We start from the raw sequence: 16741 nt of genomic DNA, 5'->3' as shown, positions 1-16741 counted from the left end.
AGCGTCAGGTCGCAGTTGTATTGGAGTCTGTAACTGCTTCACATCAGTTTCTAAACTGCAACGTAACTGGATTGTGTGTTTATACCCCAAAGCCTCTTTCGCACTGACATCGATAATAAGAGAGGAGATACTGAAAGGGCGGACTAGATTAACCAGATGGTCTTTACCTGACAGAATCTGTACCTGATAGGGCTGATGTTGTATGATATTGTTGGCTCATTATGTATTGCTGCTTTTAGGCACTGGCTCATTATGTATTGTTTCTTTTAGGCACTGGCTCATTATGTATTGCTGCTTTTAGGCACTGGCTCATTATATATTGCTGCTTTTAGGCACGGGCTCATTATATATTGTTTCTTTTAGGCACCGGCTCATTATATATTGCTGCTTTTAGGCACTGGCTCATTATGTATTGCTGCTTTTAGGCACTGGCTCATTATGTATTGCTGCTTTTAGGCACTGGCTCATTATGTATTGCTGCTTTTAGGCACTGGCTCATTATGTATTGCTGCTTTTAGGCACTGGCTCATTATGTATTGCTGCTTTTAGGCACTGACTCATTATATATTGCTGCTTTTAGGCACTGGCTGATTATATATTGCTGCTTTTAGGCACTGGCTCATTATATATTGTTTCTTTTAGGCACTGGCTCATTATATATTGCTGCTTTTAGGCACTGGCTCATTATATATTGCTGCTTTTAGGCACTGGCTCATTATGTATTGCTGCTTTTAGGCACTGGCTCATTATGTATTGCTGCTTTTAGGCACTAGCTCATTATGTATTGTTTCTTTTAGGCACCGGCTCATTATATATTGCTGCTTTTAGGCACTGGCTCATTATGTATTGCTGCTTTTAGGCACTGGCTCATTATGTATTGCTGCTTTTAGGCACTGGCTCATTATGTATTGCTGCTTTTAGGCACTGGCTCATTATGTATTGCTGCTTTTAGGCACTGGCTCATTATGTATTGCTGCTTTTAGGCACTGACTCATTATATATTGCTGCTTTTAGGCACTGGCTGATTATATATTGCTGCTTTTAGGCACTGGCTCATTATATATTGTTTCTTTTAGGCACTGGCTCATTATATATTGCTGCTTTTAGGCACTGGCTCATTATATATTGCTGCTTTTAGGCACTGGCTCATTATGTATTGCTGCTTTTAGGCACTGACTCATTATGTATTGCTGCTTTTAGGCACTGGCTCATTATGTATTGCTGCTTTTAGGCACTAGCTCATTATGTATTGTTTCTTTTAGGCACTGGCTCATTATGTATTGCTGCTTTTAGGCACTGGCTCATTATGTATTGTTTCTTTTAGGCACTGGCTCATTATGTATTTTTTCTTTTAGGCACTGGCTCATTATGTATTGCTGCTTTTAGGCACTGACTCATTATATATTGCTGCTTTTAGGCACTGGCTGATTATATATTGCTGCTTTTAGGCACTGGCTCATTATATATTGTTTCTTTTAGGCACTGGCTGTCACGGCCGCGGCGGCGTCCCGTGCTCCGGGCCGCCGCCGCGACCTCCCTCCATCTCATGCAGCTGCCGGGGTCCCTGTGCAGGGACCCGGCGCTGCTACATGTTCGGCCCCGGGGGGCGCCTTACCTGGTCCCGCTCCTGCCTCCGTCTGTGCCGGCCGGCGCGCGCGTCCCCGCCGACTAGGGCGCGCGCGCGCCGGCTGTCTCAGGTTTAAAGGGCCAGTCCGCCCCTAATTGGCTAGTTGCACCAATCACTCCCTATTTATTCCAGCCCTGCCCCACTACAGGTGTTGGAGCCTCTACATGCTTCCATAGCGTTTGGCCCAGCTCCCTGTTGTTCCTGATTCCTATCCGCCACCTGGTCCCTAGTCCTTGTTCCTGGTTCCTGTTCCCCTGCGTCACCACTGCTCCTGTGTTCAGCCTGTCACCTGCGGTTACGTCCACTGACCTCTACAGCACCATCTCCTGCCTACTGCTCCTGCCACGCCTCGCCTGCCGTCACCAGCAACCAAGCCAGGGGTAGCGACCTGGGGGTCGCCTGCCGCAGCAAGTCCATCCCGCCTTGCGGCGGGCTCTGGTGAAAACCAGCGGCCCCTTAGACTCCGCTCCCTGGGGAGGTTAGTGCCATCGCTGGTGACGGTCCAGTGGATCCACTACTCCAGGCGTTACAGTAGGCTCCAACCATGGATCCCGGCGAGGTGCCTGACATCCGCGAGGTAGCCCGAGTGGTCGCCCTACAGGCTCAACAGATCCAGCAACAGTCACAGCTGATCCAACAACTGACTGCAGCCGTACAGCAGCATACCACAGCTCAGCAGTCATCACCCCCGGCAACCTCTTCAAAACTACGACTGGCTCTCCCAAGTAAATATGGAGGTGACCCCAAGTTGTGCAGAGGATTCCTGACCCAGTGCACTATGTATATCGAACTTTTAAGCAGTCAGTTTGCCACCGAGCGCTCTAAAGTGGCTTTCATTATCAGCCTATTGGAAGGTCGAGCTCTGGCCTGGGCCACACCACTATGGGACCGTAATGATCCGGTTGCTGCCAATTTCCGAATCTTCCTGGACGAGTTCCGCTCTGTCTTTGAGGAACCTGCCCGTGCGTCTTCGGCTGAGACTGCTCTTCTCAATCTATCCCAAGGTACTTCCTCCGTTGGTGATTACGCCATCCAGTTCCGCACCCTGGCTGCGGAACTAGACTGGAATGAGGCCGCTCTGATTGCCACCTTTAAAAAGGGCCTGTCCAGTCAAGTGAAGGATGTGCTCGCTGCCCGGGACCTGCCTACCTCCTTGAACGAACTTATCCTACTGGCTACCAGAGTCTACACCAGGTTCTCCGAGAGAGAGGAGGAGGTCCGGCAAGGACGGCGTCTGAGTCTGCCCCGTCGCCATCCTCGGCTGGCACCGGTGTTCCAGAATCCCGTGGCTCCTATGTCCCAGTCGCCTCCAGAGGTTCCTATGCAGGTGGAACGTGCTCGCCTGACGACTGATGAGAGGAACCGTCGACTGGACCAAAATCTCTGCCTCTATTGCGGTGGCGCGGATCACTATCGGCAGAGATGTCCCCAACGCCCTCAGCGTCCGGGAAACGCTCGCACCTAGGTCCGGTGGGAGAGGCCTCCCTAGGTGTGAATGCCACCTCTCCAAGGTTGACTATGCCCGTCTCCATCCAGACACCCTCAGGGCAAGTTTTCCAGACTACTGCCCTCATCGACTCTGGCTCTGCTGGCAGTTTCATCTCTGCTTCGTTGGTCCAAAGATGGCGGCTACCCGTGATCCAGCTAGCCCAACCCCGGTCTATCTCTTCGGTTACGGGGGAGATTCTTACCGAAGCTGTGTACAGCCAGACGGCACCCCTAGTCCTCCAGGTGGGCGCCTTACATCAGGAGAAGATCTCCTTCTATGTCTTGCGCCATTCCTCTTCCAACTTCCTGCTGGGTCTTCCTTGGCTGCAATTCCATACCCCTAAGCTGGACTGGAGAACTGGGGAGGTTCTCAGCTGGGGCCAGGACTGTCATAACTGGTGTCTGAGATCTCCTCAACCCAAGTGCTCTACAAGGTCACCTGCTTATGTCAAGCCTCTATCCGGGCTACCGGAGGACTACCAAGACTTTGTCGATGTTTTCTCGGCCAAGGAGGCGGACTCACTACCACCTCATCGAGCCTATGATTGCCCTATAGACCTTCTTCCAGGGGCTTCTCCTCCACGTGGTCGAGTATACCCTCTCTCTGTGCCCGAGACTGAAGCCATGTCCTCCTACATCCAGGAGAACTTACAAAAGGGCTTCATCCGTAAATCCACGTCTCCAGCTGGCGCCGGATTTTTCTTTGTTCAGAAGAAGGACGGTTCCCTCCGCCCATGCATAGACTATCGGGGCTTGAATAAGGTGACTGTTAAGAACCGCTATCCTCTTCCGCTTATTCCTGAACTGTTCGACCGTCTTCGTGGAGCTAAGATCTTCTCCAAGCTTGATCTCAGGGGAGCGTATAACTTGGTCCGTATTCGTAAAGGAGACGAATGGAAGACCGCTTTCAACACCAGAGATGGGCACTACGAATATCTGGTCATGCCATTCGGCCTATGCAATGCCCCAGCGGTCTTCCAGGAATTCGTGAACGATATCTTCCGAGACCTCCTCTATGTCTGCGTCATTGTCTATTTGGACGACATTTTGGTCTTCTCCCCGGACCAGCAGACTCATGTGGCACAAGTGCGTCAGGTCCTACGAAGACTACGGGCCAATCATCTTTACGCCAAGCTAGAGAAGTGTGTTTTCCATCAGCGCAGTCTTCCATTTCTTGGCTATATCGTCTCCGACCAGGGCCTACAAATGGATCCAGCCAAGCTCGCAGCTGTCCTTCAATGGCCACGCCCTGTGGGACTTAGAGCTATCCAACGTTTCCTTGGCTTCGCCAACTATTACCGGCAATTCATCCCTCACTTCTCTACCCTGGTCGCACCCATAGTGGCTCTCACTAAAAAGAAGGCGGACCCCAGACGTTGGCCTCCAGAGGCCGAACAAGCCTTCAATAGCCTCAAGTCTGCCTTTGCCTCTGCCCCTGCTCTAGTCCGCCCGGATGTCTCCAGGCCGTTTTCTCTCGAGGTCGATGCTTCTTCTGTGGGCGCAGGAGCCGTTCTCTCGCAAAGGGACACATCAGGCAAGACCAGAACCTGCGGGTTCTTTTCTAAGACTTTCTCCCCTGCCGAGAGGAACTATACCATTGGGGACCGTGAACTCCTGGCCATTAAGTTGGCACTGGAGGAGTGGCGTCATCTATTAGAGGGGGCTAAACACCCTGTTAACATCTACACGGACCACAAGAACCTCCTCTACCTCCAATCGGCTCAACGCCTCAATCCCAGGCAGGCTCGGTGGTCCCTCTTCTTCTCTCGGTTCAACTATACCATCCACTTCCGTCCAGCCGAGAAGAATCTAAAGGCCGATGCATTATCCCGAGCATCCGATGTCATGGGGCAAGAGGAATCTCCTCGTCACATAATACCTCCCGACCGCCTAGTACCAGTTGCCACTTCTGCTCTGCAGAGACTGCCTCCCGGGAAGACTTATGTGCGCCCCGCACTCCGTAAACGCATCTTGAAGTGGGGGCATTCCTCCTTGGTAGCCGGGCATCCAGGAGCCCAAAAGACCGGGCAATTGATCTCCCGTCACTACTGGTGGCCCAATCTCCTCCAGGATGTCAAGGATTTTGTGGCTTCCTGTGCAGTCTGTGCCAGGAATAAGTCTCCCCGTCAAAGACCTGCCGGCCTACTATTGCCCTTGCCAGTCCCGGACCATCCCTGGCACCACATTGGAATGGATTTTATCACAGACCTACCTCCATCTGCGGGCAATACAGTTATTTGGGTGGTGACGGACCGCTTCTCTAAAATGGCTCACTTCGTGGCCCTTCCTGGTCTGCCCTCTGCTCCTCGTCTGGCTCAGTTGTTCTTCCGACACATCTTCCGCCTGCATGGACTTCCTCTTCACATTGTGTCCGACCGAGGCTCTCAATTTGTCTCTAAGTTCTGGCGTGCCCTCTGCTCGCAACTCCAAGTGAAGCTGGACTTCTCATCGGCCTATCATCCTCAGACTAACGGGCAAGTGGAGAGAGTAAATCAGATTCTGGGTAACTACCTACGCCATTTTGTTTCCAGCCGCCAAGACAACTGGTCCGATCTACTCCCATGGGCAGAATTCTCATATAACCATCTGGACTCGACTTCCACAGGCAAGTCCCCTTTCTATGTGGTCTACGGGCATCATCCTCATCCTCCTCTGCCTCTCTCTCCATCCTCCGAAGTCCCAGCCGTGGAGGAGTTGTTATCTGACCTGCAATCGATCTGGGAACAAACTCGACAGTCCTTACTCAAAGCCTCTGAACGCATGAAGGATCAGGCTGATAAGAAGAGGAGACCTGCCACGAATTTTCTCCCAGGTGACAAAGTCTGGCTCTCGGCCAAATATGTCCGACTCAAGATTCCCAGCTACAAGTTGGGCCCTCGATTCCTCGGTCCTTTCTCGGTGCTAAGACGCATCAACCCTGTCACCTACAAGCTCCGCCTACCCCCCACTATGCGGATTCCGAACTCCTTCCATGTTTCCCTCTTAAAACCAGTGGTCCTGAACCGGTTCTCCGATAAGTCTTCGTTCTCTGCTCCTCAAGCCGTCTCTGACGACGTCTACGCTGTTAAAGACATTCTGGCCATGAAGACTGTCAGAGGGAGAAGGTTCTTCCTGGTGGACTGGAAAGGATTTGGTCCTGAGGAGAGGTCCTGGGAACCCGAGGCTAACATCCTGGACCAAGATCTCATCAAGAGGTTCCTGCAGGCTAGAAAGAGGGGGAGGCCAAAGGGGGGGGGTACTGTCACGGCCGCGGCGGCGTCCCGTGCTCCGGGCCGCCGCCGCGACCTCCCTCCATCTCATGCAGCTGCCGGGGTCCCTGTGCAGGGACCCGGCGCTGCTACATGTTCGGCCCCGGGGGGCGCCTTACCTGGTCCCGCTCCTGCCTCCGTCTGTGCCGGCCGGCGCGCGCGGCCCCGCCTCCTAGGGCGCGCGCGCGCCGGCTGTCTCAGGTTTAAAGGGCCAGTCCGCCCCTAATTGGCCAGTTGCACCAATCACTCCCTATTTATTCCAGCCCTGCCCCACTACAGGTGTTGGAGCCTCTACATGCTTCCATAGCGTTTGGCCCAGCTCCCTGTTGTTCCTGATTCCTATCCGCCACCTGGTCCCTAGTCCTTGTTCCTGGTTCCTGTTCCCCTGCGTCACCACTGCTCCTGTGTTCAGCCTGTCACCTGCGGTTACGTCCACTGACCTCTACAGCACCATCTCCTGCCTACTGCTCCTGCCACGCCTCGCCTGCCGTCACCAGCAACCAAGCCAGGGGTAGCGACCTGGGGGTCGCCTGCCGCAGCAAGTCCATCCCGCCTTGCGGCGGGCTCTGGTGAAAACCAGCGGCCCCTTAGACTCCGCTCCCTGGGGAGGTTAGTGCCATCGCTGGTGACGGTCCAGTGGATCCACTACTCCAGGCGTTACACTGGCTCATTATATTTTGCTGCTTTTAGGCACTGGCTCATTATGTATTGCTGCTTTTAGGCACTGGCTCATTATGTATTGCTGCTTTTAGGCACTGACTCATTATATATTGCTGCTTTTAGGCACTGGCTGATTATATATTGCTGCTTTTAGGCACTGGCTCATTATGTATTGCTGCTTTTAGGCACTGGCTCATTATGTATTGCTGCTTTTAGGCACTGGCTCATTATGTATTTTTTCTTTTAGGCACTGGCTGATTATATATTGCTGCTTTTAGGCACTGGCTCATTATGTATTTTTTCTTTTAGGCACTGGCTCATTATATATTGCTGCTTTTAGGCACTGGCTCATTATATATTGCTGCTTTTAGGCACTGGCTCATTATATATTGCTGCTTTTAGGCACTGGCTGATTATATATTGCTGCTTTTAGGCACTGGCTCATTATGTATTGTTTCTTTTAGGCACTGGCTCATTATGTATTTCTGCTTTTAGGCACTGGCTCATTATGTATTGCTGCTTTTAGGCACTGGCTCATTATGTATTGGTGATGTCACTTCCTGGATAACATGGTGATGTCACTTCCTGGATAACTTGGTGATGTCACTTCCTGGATAACATGGTGATGTCACTTCCTGGATAACATGGTGATGTCACTTCCTTCATAACATGTTGATGTCCCAACCCGACTCCCAGAGCTGTGCGGGCTGTGACTGCTGGAGAGGATGATGGCAGAGGGATGCTTAGTGTCTCTCCAGAGCCCTGTGTCCCTCAGTGTCCACCTGCCATCATCCTCTCCAGCAGCCACAGCCCGCACAGCTCTGGGAGTTGGGTTGTGACATCACCATGGTAACCAGGAAGTGACATCACCATGTTATCCAGGAACTGACATCACCATGTTATCCAGGAAGTGACATCACCATGTTATCCAGGAATAAACATAACCATGTTTTACAGGAAGTGACATCACCATGTTATCCAGGAAGTGAAGCCTTGATGCAGTAGTAAGTGCAGGGGGAAAAAAACACTTTATAAGCATTTCCTGTAGTAAGTGTATATTGGGGATTTGTATAACTTTTGGGGGACAATACAATACTTTAATAAAATTTTTTGCCAGACTTTGCCTTGACCCTATGACCTGCTTCTCCTTAATCAGCAAAATATTTTGATGTTCTTACTCCTCCTACAAATGACACAACTACATTTGGTAATTGTCTTTTCTTTTTTTGCTCAAGGTTTTCACAATGTGTAACATGGTGTGACTCCCATACAAAGCACGCCATATAACCTGCTGTGTAGCTTTATGATCAAAAGTTAATCATTTTGCATAAGGGGTCTCCCGCTGTTAGAGGAGAAGTCCAGCCATAGGATTTTTTTTTAGTGCAGGGGGAACATAAAAAAAACTATACTAGCTCACCTCTCCCTGTGCCTGTCCAGCCTGGGATAGCTGCTCCGGCAGTCCCCCGGCAGGCTTCGAGATCTCCAAGGCAGCTGTCTCCACGACCCGGCTGATAGACTAGCTGCTCAGCCAGTCAGTGACTGGGGCAGGAGAAGCAAGCATCAGCCAGGACGGGCATTCTCCCCCAAGTTGTGATATCATCACAATTCAGGGGAAAATGCCTTCTGGCGGGGGTCCTGGGGGCGGTCACGTGGCTCATCATGGGCACAGGGAGAGGTAAACAATGCTTGCTTGTTATTTTCTCCCTGTCGCCTTTCAAAAGTTTGTTAGGGCCGGACTTCTCCTTTAAGAATTTTTACCTATCTATAGTAAAAGTGATAAATGTTCTGCCAAAAGTAAAGTAAGAAAAAGTAAAGTAAAAGTAATCAAATTATGCAAAAATACTGAGCACGATTCTGTGTAAGCGTCAGGTCGCAGTTGTATTGGAGTCTGTAACTGCTTCACATCAGTTTCTAAACTGCAGCGTAACTGGATTGTGTGTTTATACCCCAAAGCCTCTTTCGCACTGACATCGATAATAAGAGAGGAGATACTGAAAGGGCGGACTAGATTAACCAGATGGTCTTTACCTGACAGAATCTGTACCTGATAGGGCTGATGTTGTATGATATTGTTGGCTCATTATGTATTGCTGCTTTTAGGCACTGGCTCATTATGTATTGTTTCTTTTAGGCACTGGCTCATTATGTATTGCTGCTTTTAGGCACTGGCTCATTATATATTGCTGCTTTTAGGCACTGGCTCATTATATATTGCTGCTTTTAGGCACTGGCTCATTATATATTTCTGCTTTTAGGCACTGACTCATTATATATTGCTACTTTTAGGCACTGGCTCATTATATATTGCTTCTTTTAGGCACTGGCTGATTATATATTGCTGCTTTTAGGCACTGGCTCATTATATATTTCTGCTTTTAGGCACTGGCTCATTAAGTATTTTTTTCTTTTAGGCACTGGCTCATTATGTATTGCTGCTTTTAGGCACTGGCTCATTATATATTGCTGCTTTTAGGCACTGGCTCATTATGTATTGCTGCTTTTGGGCACTGGCTCATTATGTATTGCTGCTTTTAGGCACTGGCTCATTATGTATTGCTGCTTTTAGGCACTGGCTCATTATGTATTGTTTCTTTTAGGCACTAGCTCATTATGTATTGCTGCTTTTAGGCAATGGCTCATTATATATTGCTGCTTTTAGGCACTGGCTCATTATGTATTGCTGCTTTTAGGCACTGGCTCATTATGTATTGTTTCTTTTAGGCACTGGCTCATTATATATTGCTGCTTTTAGGCACTGGCTGATTATATATTGCTGCTTTTAGGCACTGGCTCATTATATATTGTTTCTTTTAGGCACTGGCTCATTATATATTGCTGCTTTTAGGCACTGGCTCATTATGTATTGCTGCTTTTAGGCACTAGCTCATTATATATTGCTGCTTTTAGGCACTGGCTCATTATGTATTGCTGCTTTTAGGCACTGGCTCATTATGTATTGCTGCTTTTAGGCACTGGCTCATTATGTATTGCTGCTTTTAGGCACTAGCTCATTATGTATTGTTTCTTTTAGGCACCGGCTCATTATATATTGCTGCTTTTAGGCACTGACTCATTATATATTGCTGCTTTTAGGCACTGGCTCATTATGTATTGCTGCTTTTAGGCACTGGCTGATTATATATTGCTGCTTTTAGGCACTGGCTCATTATATATTGTTTCTTTTAGGCACTGGCTCATTATATATTGCTGCTTTTAGGCACTGGCTCATTATATATTGCTGCTTTTAGGCACTGGCTCATTATGTATTGCTGCTTTTAGGCACTGACTCATTATGTATTGCTGCTTTTAGGCACTGGCTCATTATGTATTGCTGCTTTTAGGCACTGACTCATTATATATTGCTGCTTTTAGGCACTGGCTCATTATATATTGCTGCTTTTAGGCACTGGCTCATTATATATTGCTGCTTTTAGGCACTGGCTCATTATATATTGCTGCTTTTAGGCACTGGCTCATTATATATTGCTGCTTTTAGGCACTGGCTCATTATATATTGCTGCTTTTAGGCACTGGCTCATTATGTATTTTTTCTTTTAGGCACTGGCTGATTATATATTGCTGCTTTTAGGCACTGACTCATTATATATTGCTGCTTTTAGGCACTGGCTCATTATATATTGCTGCTTTTAGGCACTGGCTCATTATATATTGCTGCTTTTAGGCACTGGCTCATTATGTATTTTTTCTTTTAGGCACTGGCTGATTATATATTGCTGCTTTTAGGCACTGGCTCATTATATATTTCTGCTTTTAGGCACTGGCTCATTACATATTGCTGCTTTTAGGCACTGGCTCATTATGTATTGCTGCTTTTAGGCACTGGCTCATTATATATTGCTGCTTTTAGGCACTATAAAATAAACTTACAAATATATTGGCCAAGATTATCCAAAACTGTCTACTTCTTAGATGGCCTGAGCTGCTTAGTAACAGGATCCAATCTCGCTTGTCGGAACTCGTTTCCTGAGCCTATTTATTACATATGGCCAGAGGTGTATGAACGGTGGCCGGGGCAGGACTACCACCCTCAGGCAATGTCGGCCTGTGTAATAGGATCTTTAGTCCTAATGTAGACAGACAGTCTTTAAGTATATTAGATTTATCAATGTGCATCAGGGTGACTCTAGAACATAAAACACAGCAATCGGCTTTTCTCCCCTCCTCTAGAGTTTCTGATGACTATTTAGTCTATGTTTAGGCTTCCTTCATAACATGTGGCGCTATATACCCCGTATATAGAGCAGTGAGAGCAGTATATATATATAAGGATTGCATGCTGCATCATCTGGTTTCTTGGCACATTTATCTGGTTACATACAGTTTCGTTGTGCACTGACACTTTTTTTTTCTTTCAGGAACTTTGCTTATATACAGCCTAGTATTGCACGATTCATTTATCTCTTAAGATGATGTTATTTGCTGCTCTTTTCATTTGTACTATCAGAGCGAACAGGGTTACTCTGAGTCTTATAAGCTCCAGTGTACAGATGATACACAGGGGTACTCTGGCAAAATATTTTTCTTTTGAATCAACTGGTATCAGAAAGTTATACAGATTTGTAATTTACTTTATTTAAAAAATCTCCAGTCTTCCAGTACTTATCAGCTGCTGTATGTCCTACAGGAAGTGGTGTATTCTCTCCAGTCTGACACAGTGCTCTCTGCTGCCACCTCTGTCCATGTCAGGAACTGTTCAGAGCAGCAGCAAATCCCCATAGAAAACATCTCCTGCTCTGGACAGTTCCTGACATGGACAGAGGTGGCAGCAGAGAGCACTGTGTCAGACTGGCGAGAATACACCACTTCCTGCAGGACATACAGCAGCTGATAAGTACTGGAAGACTGGAGATTCTTTAAATAAAGTATATTACAAATTTGTATAACTTTTTGACACCAGTTGATTGAAAAGAAGAACATTTAGCCAGAGTACTCATTTAAAAAGAGAAAGAGTATAATCTGAACACTTTTAGGCTATGTTCACACTACGTAAAACTACAGCCGTTGTTGCCGATGGCAACAACGGCCGTAGTTTTTGCGGGGTGGAACAATGCCTTAGTTTCAAAGGGATCCCGGCGAGAGCGTATACACATCGTATACGCTCCATCCGGGATCCCGTGCGGCCCCTTCAATGAGTTGCAGCCGTAGGAAACCCTGTCAGTTCACACTATGAAGCGAGCGGCTCCGGCCGTTCACTCCATAGTGTGCAGGGGGAAGGTCTGATGCGGGCGCATGCTGATGCGCCCGCATCAGAGCTCTGCAGCCGGACAGATCATGCGGCCGGTACTTAAGTACTGGCCGCAATGATCCGGGCAGAGACCGGCCGTTCCGTGACCCGGCCGGGGTCACGGAACGGCCGGTCTCTTACGTAGTGTGAACATAGCCTTAAGTGTTTCTAAATGTATTGTGTTTTTTTTTTCACCAATGACAGTATCTGTATGGCAGTCACACCATGTTACACATTATGAAACCCGAGCAAAAAAAAAAAGAACCAATTTCACAATAAAGTTGGGTCATCTGGAGAAGGCGTAAAAAATTACATTGTGGACACAGGAGGCGCAGGTCACAGAGTCAGTTCTCACACCTCAGAGATGCAGCAAAAACATTGGCGGCTGTACTTCAGCTTCATCCATCTGTATGGAGCCGTGTGGCCTTATTCACATTATAGGAACCGTCTAATAAACTTCTGTGATAAATCTGCCTACGGAAAGATTCTGGCTGATCCTTTAGTGTTATAGCAGCTGGATAGTGATGCACAATCAATGTCCTCATAGAAGTGAATGGGGATGTGATCACCCTTAAGTGCAGCCCCTTTCTAAGTCTATGGCAAACAAGCAGCTCCCATAAGTAGAGATGAGCGAACTTGCCGGATTTCTGGTTCGTATGAACCAGAAATCTCGGCGTCTGATTCCCACTGTCTGCTCGCTCCGTGCAGTGGGTGGTACCGGAGGATCCTCTGGTGGGCCCCTCCCCCACTCTCACTGACAGTCCACAGCTGGGGCCCCCAGACAGCCATAGAGTGAGGCTGCCTGTCCTCAGTGGGCCCCAGTATCTGACGCTGCAGAGGCTGTCAGCTCTCCAGCAGCCCTGGGAGGATACCTGGACTCAAGACCGGGCAAAAACATGTCCCCGGTATCACCCGGGAATTCCCGCCCCCCGACGGCATGACTAATCTCTCTTGCAGAGCGGGAAGAGGAATCGCTGGGAGACTAAAGGAACCATACAGGTGAGGTAAGTATAGCTGTTTTTTATTTTAAATAGAGATGGAGGGGCAGGAGAATGATGAAGAAGGCAGTAGTATGGTGATGAGGTGCAAAAGGATAAGAGGGGAACTACTATGATGATGGAGGGGCAAGAGGGTGAAGGGAGTAGTATCATGGGGTAGGAGGATGATGGAGGGGTAGTAATATGATGGAGGGGCAGGAGGATTAAGGGGGTAGTAGTATGATGATAAAGGGGGTGGTAGTATTATAATGAAGGGGTAGTATGATCTTGGAGGTGCAGGAGGATGAAGGGGTAGTAGTATGATGACATAGGGCAGGAGGATGAAGGGGTAGTAGTATGATGATGGGCGGCAAGAGGATGAAGGAGTAGTAGTATGATGATGGAGGGCAGGAGGATGAAGGGGTAGTAGTAGGATGATGGAGGTAGTAGTAGGATGATGGAGGGCAGGAGGATGAAGGGGTAGTAGTATGATGATATATGGGGTGCAGCTGCATCATATGGGCACAAACTACCAGTATATACAGTCAGTTATTGGAGTGCTATCTCTATAGCCTGCTCTGAGTGGGGGACAAGGGAGTTGTCGCAGATCCAGATGAATCCAGGATAGGGCCGGGTCAGTATGTCGCTTTTTACCGATTGTTCTTTGGTGGGCCCCAAGGATCATTTCTTCTGGTGGGCCCCAGGTATCCCAGTCCGACACTGTGGGTGGATACAGCGTAAGGAACGCCTAGAAAACTGGGATACAGCCAATGCATTGCTGTATGTCCTGCAGGAAGGGGTGTATTCTCTCCAGTCTGACACAGTGCTCTCTGCTGCCACCTCTGTCCATGTCAGGAACTGTCCAGAGCAGGAGAGGTGTTCTATGGGGATTTGCTGCTGCCGTGGACAGTTCCTAACATGGACAGAGGTGGCAGCAGAGAGCACTGTGTCAGACTGGAGAGAATACCTGCAGCTGGTGACTATGAGTGCAGATTCAATTAATATGTTTCATTGAAAATGGTGTCAATAAAAGGTAAAATGTTCTCCTACAAAAAATAAGCCCTCATATGGCTACATGGACGAAAATAATGGTATGACTCTTAGAGAGTGGCAATGAAAAAAGTATATATATATAAACATATATATATATATATATATATACTTACTATTCTGTTGGGTTATTATTCTGTCTCTTCTGTCATTTATCTGTATCCTGTATGTAATGTACAGTACATGTGACCATGTAACTGGGAGAATCTGCATCTATTGATAATGTAAGGCGGTGTACACACAGAGAATGCACACAGGAAGAATACACCATGAAATATGCAGTAGAGATTCCAGGTAACATTGTGATATTGTTAAAGCAAAACCACCGTGCAACTTTAGCCAAAAAGTTATTCTTGTTCATTGTTTAGATGATGCCTGATAGGACTGAAAAGAACATAAAATTCTCCCCAGTTTGTATTGCAAATAATATCTGTAGTGTATTCCTTCTCATCCCAGGCCCCAGTATTGTCATATGCAGTAATGATGTAATGATCCTGTGGAGCTGTGTATACAAAATACAGCAATGCTGCCCTCTTGTGGACATAAGTGACATTACAGTTATATAGATGTAGTTTACACTGGGATCTGTGCTGGAGAGAGTTATCTATAGTAATCCAGATAGATACGGAATAGTGATGAGAACTGTAGGCTCAGTCCTGGGCCGTGAGGAGTTGTCCCTTTTGGGTGATGCAGAACTTCTAAAGCCTGGCTGAATTTCCTGTGATATCTCCAGATAACACATAACTTTTCCAGGTGTGAAGCCATAAAGATTCTTCAGTTCTTGGTAGAATGCGTATTATTCCTTAATAGGCAAAGACGGTAGATTAAATTTGTCACAATTTTATTTTTTTTTCTCATCAATTATAGTTTTATAATTTAGCCTTGGATTTCAGGAGGAGGTCTGCCCCAAAGTATCAGTGGTTTAGGCAGTCGTGGGCCCTAGGCAGCTGCCAAAACCGCTTATATTATAATCCACCACACACATTTATTTTATAGCCATAACATTAAGGCTATGTTCACACTATGTGTGGAGTGCAACATAGCCTATTCAGCTATGGGATCACGGCGGGAACATACACACATCGTATCCGCTCCGACCGGGATCCCGCACGGAGCCGCAAATAACTGACATGTCAGTTTTCTGTGGCCGCAGTTCAATGAATTGCGGCCGTAGGAAACCCTGTCAGTTCACACAGTGAAGAGAGCGGTTCCGGACGCTCGCTTCACTGTGTGCTATGGGAAGCTCTGATGCAAGCGCACGCTCTGATGCGCCCGCATCAGAGCTCTGCGGCCGGACAGATCATCCAGCCGGTACTTAAGTACCGGCCGTGATGATCCGAGCAGACAGACACCGGCCGGTACTTCCTGCATGACATACAGCAACTGGTAAGTACTGGAAGACTGAAGATTTTTTTTAAATACTAGTAAATGACAAATCTATATAAGTTTCTGAAACTAGTTGATTTGAAAGAAAAAGAATTTCACTGAAGTACCCCTTTAAGTGTCAGGTCCTTTTCTTCAGTCATTTCTATCAGAAAATAAGTGCCAAAAAGAGTCAGTATTTTTTGCCGCAACCTACATTTCAACTGTAATAATCATCTAACTGATCAACATTAGAGATGAGCAAGCAATACTACAGGAAAGATTTGTTATCGATCGAGTATCCGATCGAAAATTCGAACCTAAGTGAGCTTTACTAAAACAGCTAAACAACTGTATACCAGTATATATTCTATTTGAATCAAATTTCGAACTTTCAAATATTTCACTACTCGCTCATCTCTAATCATCATCTAATAAACATCTAACCGATCAATAACTGCAGGATTGGACAATAAGGCCTGTGTATTATACTACCTCCAGAAAGCAGGAACATCACAGAACCAGTCACTGTAAGGTTTTAGTCACATTTATTTTACAGGTCACAGGTTTTTAAACGTCTGCACCCAAAAAATAGAAATTCTTGTAATAAAAATAGACCCTTATTATCTGTGCAATGTATTTACTGCCCTGACAGCATTGGGATCCTAATACGGGAGATAAAGGTCGCTGGGTCAGCTTTCCTCTCCTAAAGCTCCAGTGACCGGTCTCCTTACTTCCCAGATGTTTGTTAAAGGGGAACTCTGTTAAAAAAATTGTTTAGATCAGCTGGTGTCAGAAAGTTATATAATTTGGAATCTCCAGTCTTCCAGCTGCTGTGGTGTATTCTCTCCAGTCTGACGCAATGCTTTTGGCTGCCACTTCTGTCCATATCAGGAACTGTACAGAGCAGGAGAGGTTTTCTATGGTAATTTGCTGCTGCTCTGGTCAGTTCCTGACATGGACAGAGGTGGCAGCAGAGAGCACTGTGTCAGACAGAGAGAATACACCACTTCCTGCAGGACATACAACAGCTGATAAGTACTGGAAGGCTGTAGATTTCTACATAGTAAATTACAAATCTATA

Source organism: Dendropsophus ebraccatus, chromosome 4 (assembly GCF_027789765.1).
Source record: "Dendropsophus ebraccatus isolate aDenEbr1 chromosome 4, aDenEbr1.pat, whole genome shotgun sequence".
NCBI classification, from domain to species: Eukaryota; Metazoa; Chordata; class Amphibia; order Anura; family Hylidae; genus Dendropsophus; species Dendropsophus ebraccatus.
Note: the sequence above shows the minus strand (reverse complement) of the source record.